The sequence below is a fragment of the Halichoerus grypus genome, chromosome 4 (genome assembly GCF_964656455.1).
Source record: "Halichoerus grypus chromosome 4, mHalGry1.hap1.1, whole genome shotgun sequence".
Taxonomy (NCBI): Eukaryota; Metazoa; Chordata; class Mammalia; order Carnivora; family Phocidae; genus Halichoerus; species Halichoerus grypus.
Window position 1 is genome coordinate 39648637 of NC_135715.1, and position 12372 is coordinate 39661008.

At 35.2% G+C, this 12372-nt stretch overlaps 1 long non-coding RNA gene across 1 annotated transcript; it reads right to left on the bottom strand.

Moving 5' to 3' along the window:
* Window positions 1–7820: 7820 nt before the first annotated feature.
* On the bottom strand, window positions 7821–10847 carry LOC144381473 (uncharacterized). The gene is made up of 3 exons (XR_013446716.1): window positions 10666–10847; window positions 8507–8613; window positions 7821–8310 (listed from the first exon to the last, which is right to left on the bottom strand). It is a non-coding gene; the product is annotated as an uncharacterized LOC144381473 (long non-coding RNA).
* Between the last annotated feature and the right edge of the window lie 1525 nt (window positions 10848–12372).

Genomic DNA, 12372 nt, shown 5'->3' on the forward strand with positions numbered 1-12372 from the left:
GGATGTAGGTCTTTATGTCACTTCTTTTCCTTTCCCTAGATCTCATCATTTTTGAATAATGTAGAGATCTGGACATGTACCATCTTTGACATGTCAGAATGATTATTTCTAGAGAACTGTCAAGTTAGATCAACTTTCATCCCTATGCTAAAGCTTGAACTGGAGTATTTAATTCAAGGACTGCCTTTCTGAATTTGACAGTGTGACACTACGAATCTAGTTATAGATGTGAGATATACACCTGGAATTTGAATGATTTCCTGAATGTTTGGAATCTGAATATAAATGTTACTAAATGTGTTTGTTCTAATAATAAATTAATATAAACATTATTTTTGATGTATAGTGAGTGAATTTTGGAAACTTCAAAATGACATTCTGTTATAGACTATTTTGTATATTTGTGAGATTATTCCTTTATGTTAAAAGCAACATACAAATCTATATTCTATATTTTATTGTTTATTATTATTCCAAAATACACTTTATACAAAGAAGGCTATTTTAGAACTATTTTAAATATTTTTTAAACTTCAAATGAGTTTTAAAAATCTGTATGCTTACCGTTTTCAGGGTATCTCCTCCCCTCTCCCCATAGGATATACCATATGACAGAACTAAATGCTAACTTCAGAGAGTACTCAAATCCAGATCAGCTTTGTAGGATGTGGGGAAATAAAAGTCAAAATAGCGTGTTTTTTTTTTTATTCAAAAACTTTTTTTCCTCTAGACAAAGCTTATACATTTCTTTTTTTTTTTTAATGATTTTATTTATTTGACAGAGAGAGACACAGTGAGAGAGGGAACACAAGCAGGGTGAGTGGGAGAGGGAGAAGCAGGCTTCCCGCAGAGCAGGGAGCCCGATGCAGGGCTCGATCCCAGGATCCTGGGACCATGACCTGAGCCAAAGGCAGACACTCAACGACTGAGGCACCCAGGAGCCCCAAAGCTTATACATTTCTTAAAATGATAAATACAACAAACAAAACTGACTGATAAACTGGTCACTACACCTTAGAACATTGAAACAGAATATTCACTAACCAAGTTTCATACACATCATAGAGATATAACAGCTCAGTCTCACAGCATGTATTTATAATGTAGTGATTAGTTTGCATGATGGAGTAAAAAAAGAAAAAAAAAAACTATAACGTACCCTGTAGAAAACACTTAAAAATCTGGGGAGAAAATAGTAAAATATTATCCCACAGAACATTGTCCAATAGTAAATTAAATGAGAAATATATGTAGATTCTTATATAACATCAACATAAATAGGTACACAAAAGTTGGAGTTGAAACATTTTAAAACTGGAAACTTAGAAAAATAGATAAAACTGTATGTACAGATTAATAAATGATTGTAATGAAAACTAGTTACCACTACTCAAGTCAAAAAAAAAAAAAATTTCCAGCACTCGGAGGCCCCTATATAAATCTCTTGTTGATCACAATGATCTCATATCTGGCCTTTAATGTTATCAATTCTGTGCACTTCTTTATAGTGTAATTATCTAATTATGCCTGCACAGTATATGTATGCAGTAGTCAGGGTTCAAACCGAGAAGCAGAACCAGTATAAGATACGTATTAAAATATTAATTGCAAGAAATTGGCTTATGCAATTGTGGGAGCTGAATAGGCAAGTCTAAAATCTATAGGGTGGGCCATTAGGAAGGGCATATGGATGAGCTGAAACTGTGAGCCACAGGCATAATTTCTTCTTCATCAGGGAAACCTCAGTTCTGTCCTTAAAACTGTGCAGCTGATTGAGTCAGGGCACTCAGATTGTCCAGCATAATCTCTCTTACTGAAAATCAACTGATTATGGATTTAACCACATCTACAAAATACTTAGTGTTTGAATGAATAACTGGAAATTGTTGCCTAAGCAACTTGACATACCAAATGACCATCACAGTATGTAAGCCTATATATGCATGGTTTAGTTTTACTTGTTTTTAAACTTTATTTGGATTTATTTTTGCAGAAAACATTCTTTTCTATTTACCCTCTCTTGGTCAATATTATTTTCTAAGATTCATCCATGTTGTCATTTGCAGTTGGTGTTTATTTTTACTTTTTATTATTAGAAAAAAATGCACTTCTTTATTCTATGTTGTTTTTTTTTTTTTTTAAGATTTTATTTATTTATTCATTAGAGACAGAGAGAGAGAGGCAGAGGGAGAAGCAGGCTCCCAAGGAGCAGGGAGCCCGATGCGGGACTCGATCCCAGGACCCTAAGATCATGACCTGAGCCGAAGGCAGACGCTTAACCATCTGAGCCACCCAGGCGCCCTATTCTATGTTTAATGAATATTTGAGTAGTTTTCTATTTGGAGTACTCATAAACAGTGCTTCTATGAGTATTCCTGGGTATTAGTATCTTGGCACATTTCAGAACTCATTTCTGCAAGGTATATAGCTAAAAAGGAATGGCTAGGTCACAGGGTTTGTGGATCATTTACTGGACCAACGTTAAAGAAAAATCACCATGGTACTTGTTAAAACAGGAAGGGTTTACCCAAGACTACTGTAATAGGAGTCAACTCTATTGCAGTAGGGAATAGAGATTGAGCTTAATTCTACATACAACAAGGACATGTGGGCATTTATAACCAAGAAGCAGAGTGAGGGGGTCAGTGGATGAAAAATTGCTAACAGGAAACATCAAGCATAGAGGGATTTTTGCTGAACTGAACTACCAGGATTCTTGGTAAAGGCAGACCAAGGACTTAAACATGAAGAGTGGAGAATGAAGAACTTGATCATATATCAAGGGTGGTCATATATCGTGGGTGGGGAGATTCTCACAAAGATTAGTTAGCAGGGTACCTTCAGGTCAAGTTCCAGGACTAGTCCTGAACTGGGTTCAAAGGAGCCTGACTAAAATTTGGTCAAAGAGAGAGTTTTTGTCACCAGATAATGCCAAATTCTTTTCCAGAGTGAATATCACCAATTAACACTCCTCTACGATTGTGTATGAGAATTTATTTTGCTTGACAAACTTGTCAACAGTTAGACTTTTCAGTAGTAGTCATACTTGTGGGGATATAATTGCATATCACTGAGATTTTATTATTATTTATTTTTATTACTAATGAGGGGTGCCCCATTTCTACATGTTTACAGGTCTTTTGAATTTTCATTTTTTTAACGTATGTACTTAAGTTGTTTTTTACCTGTTGGTTTGAATGTCTTCCATTTATTGATTCTTGGGGGTTCTGTATATAGTTTGGATGTGAGCCCGTTGCCAGTTGTTGGAAATGTCAACTCACTCAGTCTCCCAGTGGCTAAGTTTACATTCTCTTAATAGCTCTTCTGTATGAGGAGAAGTTCTTAGTTTTAATGCATTCAAATTTATCAATTATTTTCTTTATAGTTTCTGCTTTTTCTGCCAGTTTAAAACATTTTTCACTACACAGATGTCATGAAGTTATTCTCCCTTATTAGTTTATTCATTTCCCTTTGCACTGTAAAAAAAGTTTATTGTAAGTCTAAGTCCATGTATCTATTAACATGTTTACACCTTCTCTTTATTCTATTTTGTTGATTTATCCTTCTATTTGCCAATATCACAGGCTTGACTAAGTAGTTTTCTAATATGTTGTAATATTTGATAGAAAATGGTCTTTTCACTTCTTTCTTCTTCTGTAATAGGTCTTGACTCTTTTTGACGATTTGAACTTCCATATAAATCTTACAATTTGTTTAATTTCACAAATAACCTGCTCAGATTTTGTTTGGAACAACCTTCCATTATCTCTCAAGTTGAGAATTGACACTGAATAGGTGAGTGGGTGTCACTAAGTGGACTTTCACTAAATAATCACGTTTTTATTCCCTCAACCTCCATCTTCTGTTGTGCTTGCCTTGACAATAGCTACAAAAAATAATTTTTAAAAGAATGTCTGGCCACTCTCAGAGACTTTGGAAGGAGTAGAGAATAAGGTTTGCAACCCAGAACCTCTCAGGTTCCATCTGCCTACGGAACTGAGATGCTGGATTAAAAACAAAACAAACAAACAAACAACTATATTAAGTAATTAGACAATTAAATCAGATGTTTATGTTAAGTAAATATCCCTTTAAACTAAGAGATTATAGTTCTTTTTTTTTTAAGGTTTTATTTATTTATTTGACAGAGAGAGAGAGGGAGACAGTGAGAGAGAGAGAACACAAGCAGGGGGAGTGGGAGAGGGAGAAGAAGGCTTCCTGCCAAACAGGGACCCTGGGATCATGACCTGAGCTAAAGGCAGACACTTAACGACTGAGCCACCCAGGCACCCCAAGATTATAGTTCTTTTAACAGTTTTTGATAGTTTCTTTATTATTGTCATCAGCTTCAGACCACACTTTCCTCCTACGTGATTTGGTAGACATGAGCCTTCAACTTTCCCTCACTGTCAAATAATTGAAATGGTTTGTACTCTATTTTAGGACTTCCTCGTCAATAATACTGTGACAGATTCTATGGATATCATGAGGTGAAAATGTTTCAAAAGAGGTCAGTAATTTCAAGTGACAGAGGAGGAGAGAAGAAGAGTAGTATTATCACTCAAGGTACAAAGGTAGAAGTAATAAAACCATTTGAGGCTAGTGAAAAATTTAACCAAGTCGATGAGGTGTTAGGGATTACATGCTCTACAAGTTTCAAATCAGTGAAAACAAGTAATCCTGCTGTAAATAATTCAAATATTGAAGCATGTGCTTACCCTGAGATTTATTTTGTAAATGGCTTTGCTATTAAGATTTTTAAATTTATAATTATCATTTTCTCTCTAATGTATATTTAAATTTTCTACCCTTAATTTTATCATTTAAATTTTCCAGCAGCAATTTTTACTTTTGACAGAACAAGTCTCTCTTTCAATGATGGGAATTGGTATAAAGCAGGATTTGATTAATAGAAATCCACCCTCCATTAAACAATCATGAAATGTTTCTAATCTGTTAATAGGGCCTGGGGTAAGCCACTTAGAAATAAAACAATGTTTAGTATTTGTTATAAATTTCTATTTCCTGACTTTCCAACCCATTATAATATAACTGCAGTCAATTTATTTTAAAAATATGGAAATAATTATTTTGTTTTGAAGAAAATTATTATTGTTCTTATGAACTATTATAAATTTAAACGACTCAATAAACGAACATGCCCTGTAGTATCTGCTTTATTCTCATCTACTTTCTAAGAATATTATATTTAGCTATACCAAGGAAGATGGTCACCTTAACAATTATTTGCAAGAAATAGCAATGTAAATATTCCCTAATGAATGAAGAATGTTCACTATGTCTTGTAGTGAGGGATTTCACATTAATTAAACTGGCAAATTATCAATTAACTGAAAAATAAATGCATTAAATATACATCTTAAACTGCAGAATTATTTTAAAGGTAATTGCATCTCTTCAGGGTGCCTTTAACCATAGTTAATTACTATCGTAATGTGGAGCTACAATTTCCCTGCATTTTTAATAAGGGTCCAAAACCACCTTTGGAATTTGCCCCCTTGTGTGTCTTCACCAGATATTTAAATCGTTTCCTAATGACATGCATTATAAGGGGTTTAGCAACTAAGGCAAAAATCATTAAACCTCCCATTTTCATTTACAGGGCTTCTCATTTCTAATCAGTGCTTTACTTCCCATAGTATTTAAACCATTTATTTTCTTTCTTCTGACATTCACACATCCTGGAATCAAATTTATAGCTAAGGTTTTTCTCTTTTCCTGAAGAAAACACGTTTATCAAACATTTTAGTCACTATTTTATAAAATCAACATTGTCTTTTGCTGGAGGCTTTATTTTAGTAGAGAGATAAAAACAGAACGAAACTATGTTTCCTCTCTCATCACTTATTAAAAGATATTCTCTGTGATCACTTGGACTGTTCCTATACCCATTTAAGAAATTGAAGTAATGGGACAATCTTGAGGATAATTCCGGGTTGCAAGTTGCCTCGCTTATCCAATTTTGAGAGGCCTCTTTAAGATAATATACAAACAGACAATTCATATAAATGTTATAAGGACAAGTAAGAATTTAAAATAAGAGGCTCACTTCTCTCAGTTGAAAATAAAGAGACAAGGTACTATAGGGCAGGTACTGTAGAAAACCTGTAAGTATTTTCTTCTCTCTGTGAAATATCTACATGTCAGGTTAAAAACTAGACAGGCCTTTTGTCAGCTTTATGGCCAAGAAATGTCTTTCTCTAGGACCTGAGAGCCATCTCACTGAAATGTGAACATCAAGGAAGATGGCACCCCTATCTCCTAGTGTCTGTGGAAGATTAGGGGCCTCACCTCCTGAGTAGCTTACTGCAGGTACCTCCTGTCATAAAGATACGTACGATTTCTTTATTGCTTCTTTTGTTTCCTGCTACAATAACACTATCAGTATGGCCAAATCCAAATTTTCATGAACAACTAGCTCATGCTGATTGAAAATCATGTACAGGATGTTAACAATGACAACAAATCATTAATATAAAGTATATGAAATTACTTCAATTAAAATGTGAATAGTGAAATCCATGTAAACCCACTTATATGTTCTAATTAAACATGCATAATTCTAATGAATTGGTATGTCTTGGGCAAATTATATAGGTATGTACATATATATAATTACTAAATAACATATTACATTCACCTTTTAATCAAGTAATATGACATATATCTATAATATATATAACATATATATATATATATATATATATATATATATATGCATATACATATGTTTTAAAAAGCTAACAAAAGGCCTATCTAGTTTTCCAAAGGACACATATGGGGGAATCAGGAAAAACTGACTCTAAATATATGAGAATTCAGAAAACACTGACTCTAAAAATATGATATCTGAGCAACAATCCTGCACAATAATGAGTTCATCCTTAGAAAAATGTTCTAAAAGCAGCTGGGGGGGGGGAGAGGACTTTCATTTTATATAAAGTGTGATTGTGAGGTAGCTAAATTTAATATATGTTGAAGCCGCATTACTCTTTTATCATCAATAAAAAATAGACACTTCTATGAAAACAAACAATTGAAGAAAAAATAAGTATTTAATAAATTGGAGTATAGCAAATTTTTGAGCAATTGGTGGGGAATAGGAAAAGAGAATGTATTTGACTTGATGCTAGAAATATTTGTCAGGCATATGGTGCTCATGACCTTGAAATTTGGAGCTATTATATTAGAATGTAAGCCCTTGAGGACAGGGGTATTTTTGTTTCTTTTTTACCTATTTTGTTCTCTGCTGAGGCCTCTGACTAAAACTATTTCTGGAATATGGTAGGTGCTCAATAAATATTTATTTACTAAAAAATGAGAGATAATCTTAGCATTCTTCAGGGATCTTCAACTCAAAAGAGTTGTATAAACTTCATGGAAAAAGAAAGTGAATTTTAAGACTATTATGTATTATTACAAAAGTAATCAATAATACATTTAAAAATCATACCATAGTGTAATGATAATGCACTTGTCAAAAATGTGAAATCAATGGAGACTATTATTTGGGTGAACTAGAAGTTAAATATTCTTTTCCTTATAAAGCACCAGTAGTTAAATCCACAATCATTGCTATAATAATGTTTTTAGAGCTATAACCTTATCCACCTCTAAATTAAAAAAATAATAATAACATGTAAATAGTGTTTACACAGGGTACTAGACTGAGTGTAGGACAATATTTGAAAGGAGAAACTTTCTCATTACAAACTCATTATTTTTTTCCACTATGTGTATCTAATATTTTGATATAAAATAGGAAAAACAGAAAAGAAATCAAGGTAATGGGGTCAATAAAAGCAGAAAATCATAAAAATTCTTTTTTTTTACTATTTTTTTCTGAGAGAGAGAGAGTGAGAACACAAGGGGGGAGGGGCAAAGGGAGAGAAGAGAGAGAATCTTAAGCAGGTTCCACGCCCAGTGTAAGGCCTGGTGTGGGCTAGATCTCACAACCCCGAGATCATGACCTGAGCCGAAATCGAGAGTCAGACATTTAACTGACTGAGCCACCCAGGCGCCCCTAAACATTCTTAACTGAGCTCTTTTTCTTGTTCGAATGCAGGTATTGAAGCATTGTTTCATCTTCATCTTTACCATAATGGTTGTCTCTATGGCTTGAATTATTTTTTAGTTCAAAATAACTTGTAGAAAGTATTTTAAACCCATTTCATTTTAATATTTAACCTTGGAATTTTAAGAAGTGAGGGTCTTATTCCTTTGGAATATGACAGTTGCTTATACCTACGATTTCCTCCTCTTCCTTTTCAGAGTTCTCTGAAGAGGTATCTGTGCAAAAAGAATAATATGGAAAGAAAGTATTCATTTGTTAATAACTATATGAAGACCCAATGACATTCACTGAACTTTGAGGTTCTCTGGCTTTTGATGTTGAGTATGAGTTGAGGCTTGGAAACCCGGGTGAGCTGTTTATTCTTCCCTTTCACATTCTACCCTGCTCCCTCGGAAGCAGACTTCAATTTACCTAAGCAAGAAGGAACGCGGGTGAGGAGCTGGAACTGATGGATCAGGCCAATGGGACCAGGTGCAGTCCAGGACTGCTTGCGTCACGGAAGATAGAAGCCTCTGCCTCTACGACCAGGAAACAAAACGGTTATGTATGGCTTACATTTGTCCACTGAAGGCAAAATATTTCACATTCTTTGCCACAGACAATGGAAATGAGCCCGCTCACAGAACAGTATCATCCTTAAATGCAGAATTTCTTCTTATACAAGTGGGACCAAACATTAGGCATGCTGACACTTATTTAGAGCTACACCTCTCTGTGATCACATTACAATGGAGGAAAAGAAAAGTAAAAGGTTGAAAGGATGCATCTCATCCCTGCAAGTTGTGTTGGAAATGAGAATGCAGGAGTAGAAATATCCATCCCCTCCTTAAAATTGAGAGCATATTTTATGCCTAAACTCTGAGTTCGCTGAGGATTCCCTTTGTGCTGGCAGATAATAGTTCCTACTACTACTGGGGAAAAAAAATAGTGTCTAGTTGGTGAAACAAATACTTAAGAAACAATGGGAGGGTATTAGGCTAAGCGAAATAGTCCATCAGAGAAAGACAATTATATGATTTCACTGATATGTGGAATTTGAGAAACAAGGCAGAGGATCATAGGGGAAGGGAGGGAAAAATGAAAAAAGATGAATCCAGAGAGGTAGAGAAACCATAAGAGACTCTTAATCTCAGGAAACAAACTGAGGGTTGCTGGGGTGGAGGGGGGTGGGAGGATTGGGGTGGCTGGGTGATGGACATTGGGGAGGGTATGTGCTATGGTGAGCGCTGTGAATTGTGTAAGACTGTTGAATCACAGACCTGTACCCCTGAAACAAATAATACATTATATGTTAATAAAAAAATAAATAAAAATTAAAAAAAAAAGAAAAAGAAATAATGGGACATCCTGGTAGGAAAGATTATCAAAACATTGGTGGAAGGTGTACCTTCAATCAGCTCTTTAAAAATAGCCAAGATATGCAAATGACCTGAGTGTTCGTCAGTGGATGAATGGATAAAAGATGTGGTATACATACACAGTGGAATATTATGAGAAATGAGCCATGAGAAAGAGAGAAATCCTGGGGTGCCTGGGTGGCTCAGTCCGTTAAGTGTTTGCCTTCGGCTTGGGTCATGATCCCAGGGTCCTGGGATTGAGCCCCACGTTGGGCCCCCTGCTCAGCGGGGAGTCTGTTTCTCCCCTTCCCACTGTCCCTTTCCCCACTTGTTCTCTCTCTCTCCAATAAATAAATAAAATATTTTTAAAAAGTGTGTCAAACTCATAGAAACAGAGAGCAGAAAAGTAGTTGCCAGGGGCTGGAGGGTAGAAGATAGGGAGAGGTTGGTGAAAGGGTACAAACTTTCAGCTCTATGATGAATAAGGTCTGAGGATATAATGGAAAACATGGTGACTGGTTGTTTTGCGTAACTAAAGTTGCTAGGACAGTAGAACTTAAGTATTTTCACTGAAAAAAAAAGAAAGAACAGAAAATTTGTGAGATGATGGATGTGTTTATAACATGATGGAGAGTGTCCTTTCAGAATTTCAAATGACCACGATGTACACTTTAAATATCTTAAATTTTCTGTCAATTATACCCCAATAAAACTGAAATTTAAAAAAAAAATAAGTAAGATATGAAAAGAGAGTGGGAAGGGACATGTAGTCCCATAAATTTGGGACAATAGTACAAAAAAGGAGCTTCGAGTGGAAAGTGAGCATAGTATATTTAAAAGGAGAGAGCGGCTCTATCTCGGCTCATGCTGGGAAGCAGTGAGATCTAAAATTGTACATGTAGAACAGAGACAGGATTTTACAGAGACAAGTGAGTCATAGCAGTGAATACCCTATGGGTTCTTGTCTGCTCTGAGAGCCACTCATCTGTTATGAGGAAAATGTTCTGCATGTGTGTTTTTGTATAATCCTGCTCATTATGTTTTGTAGATTGATGTTAGGTTTAAAAACAGGCTCTTCGCTAGAAAGAGGAGCATTATGAATCCAAGTGTTAAACTGCCAGTGCTCTTTAGTAAAATTAAAATGCTAATCCACACTCTGAATTTTGTCACTCTTAGTAAACCTAAAGTGGATGATTTAGAAAATAAATTTGAGAATAATTAAGAGGAACATACCCCCAGTGTGATCATCGATTCTCACAGTAGCTGCGTCGTGTCCACATTTGAGGAAATAGTTTCTGAACAAGCGTGGAAAGGTGTGCTGGTTAAAAGAAGAAAAGGAGAGGTGATTATACACTCTGCAGCCTCTCTCCATTACCTCCGTTACCGCTGTGCTTCCCAACCATCTGCACCGAGGGATCAAAATGTCTGCTGGTGCTTAGTCAGAGAGGGAAGTGTCAGCCCCCACACCATGTGGTCGCCACCAGAGGTCACGGGACCAATTCTGATGAAAAGCACTTTTGGCAACACTAGAAGGGAATCCTTATGACTCTAATTAAACCTAGAAAGCATGGATAGATTGCTTGAATTGAACAATAATTAAAAATTGCTTTAGTACGAAGCAGGTTACTATCAGAAGTATTTTAGTATTTCCCCGTTTTTCTTTTTTTCAGAAGGCAACCTATCCAGCCAGAAGAAATCTAAACGTTTTGGCCAGTTAGTCATTACAAGGTACCACTGGGATGTAGTAGGATTTAGCAATATTATAGTCACCACCGTCCCAATGATAATTGTTTCCAAAATAGATGATGAAACCATTTGAATTGTTTAATTTCAACAAATATCAAGAATCTGCAGGTTTTCCCACATAAACAATGGATTATTTTAAATTTCAAAGTAATTAGAAAATATTTTTTTCTTTTTTTTAAAGATTTTATTTATTTATTTGAGAGAGAGAGAGAATGAGAGAGAGCACATGAGAGGGGTTATGGTCAGAGGGAGAAGCAGACTCCCTGCGGAACAGGGAGCCCGATGCGGGACTCGATCCAGAGACTCCAGGATCATTACCTGAGCCGAAGGCAGTTGCTTAACCAACTGAGCCACCCAGGCGCCCAGAAAATATTTTTATAAATATGTCAGACCCACTCAGTATTCTGAAATAGCAATCTTTGCAAAGAATTTCATACATGATTTTTAAACTTTTAGAGTTCTATGAACTTATGTAGAGATGAAATTTATATTAACAAAATATATAACAATACTTAATTACTCATTTTTTAAAAATCATGGGGTAGAACTCATTATATTATGCTTCAGGAACAAAGAGACTGACATGCTATAACCATACAGTGCGATAACTGCAAATTAATTAGTTGCAAATAAATCACTTAATTAAGCAAAATCCTAAGGCATGTTACCCTCCAAAGAGTAGGTAACAATCCAATTGTCAAAACAGCTCAACAGAATTAGAAATATATACTTTATTCAAAGATAAAATATTGGGATTATTCTAATAACCTCTAAGTGTCTTCATAGGGCAGCAGTAAAACACGTACTAAACTATTGTTTTTCTTCCTATTATTATTATTAAAATGTAATTTTTAAGGGATCTTAGAAATGAGAGCAATAGTGAGATAATAGCAATATTTATTTATTTATACATCTGATTCTACACATTCACTTATTTCATCCTGGCAACAATCTTAAGAACAAGATATAGTTATTTTACCATTTAATCCATTCTCTGGCATAGAGAAATAGCCCAACAAATATGTGTGAAGTGAATCCCCATTTTACTGCTGATAAAGCCCGTGCTCAGTTAGATGATGCCACAGAACAAGTAAATGGTAGAGCTGGGTAAGAATGCTGGCCTATCAGATTCCTGACCCCACACACTTTCCGTTATGAAATACTTCCTTTCTCTTTTCTCTCTATCCACTTTGA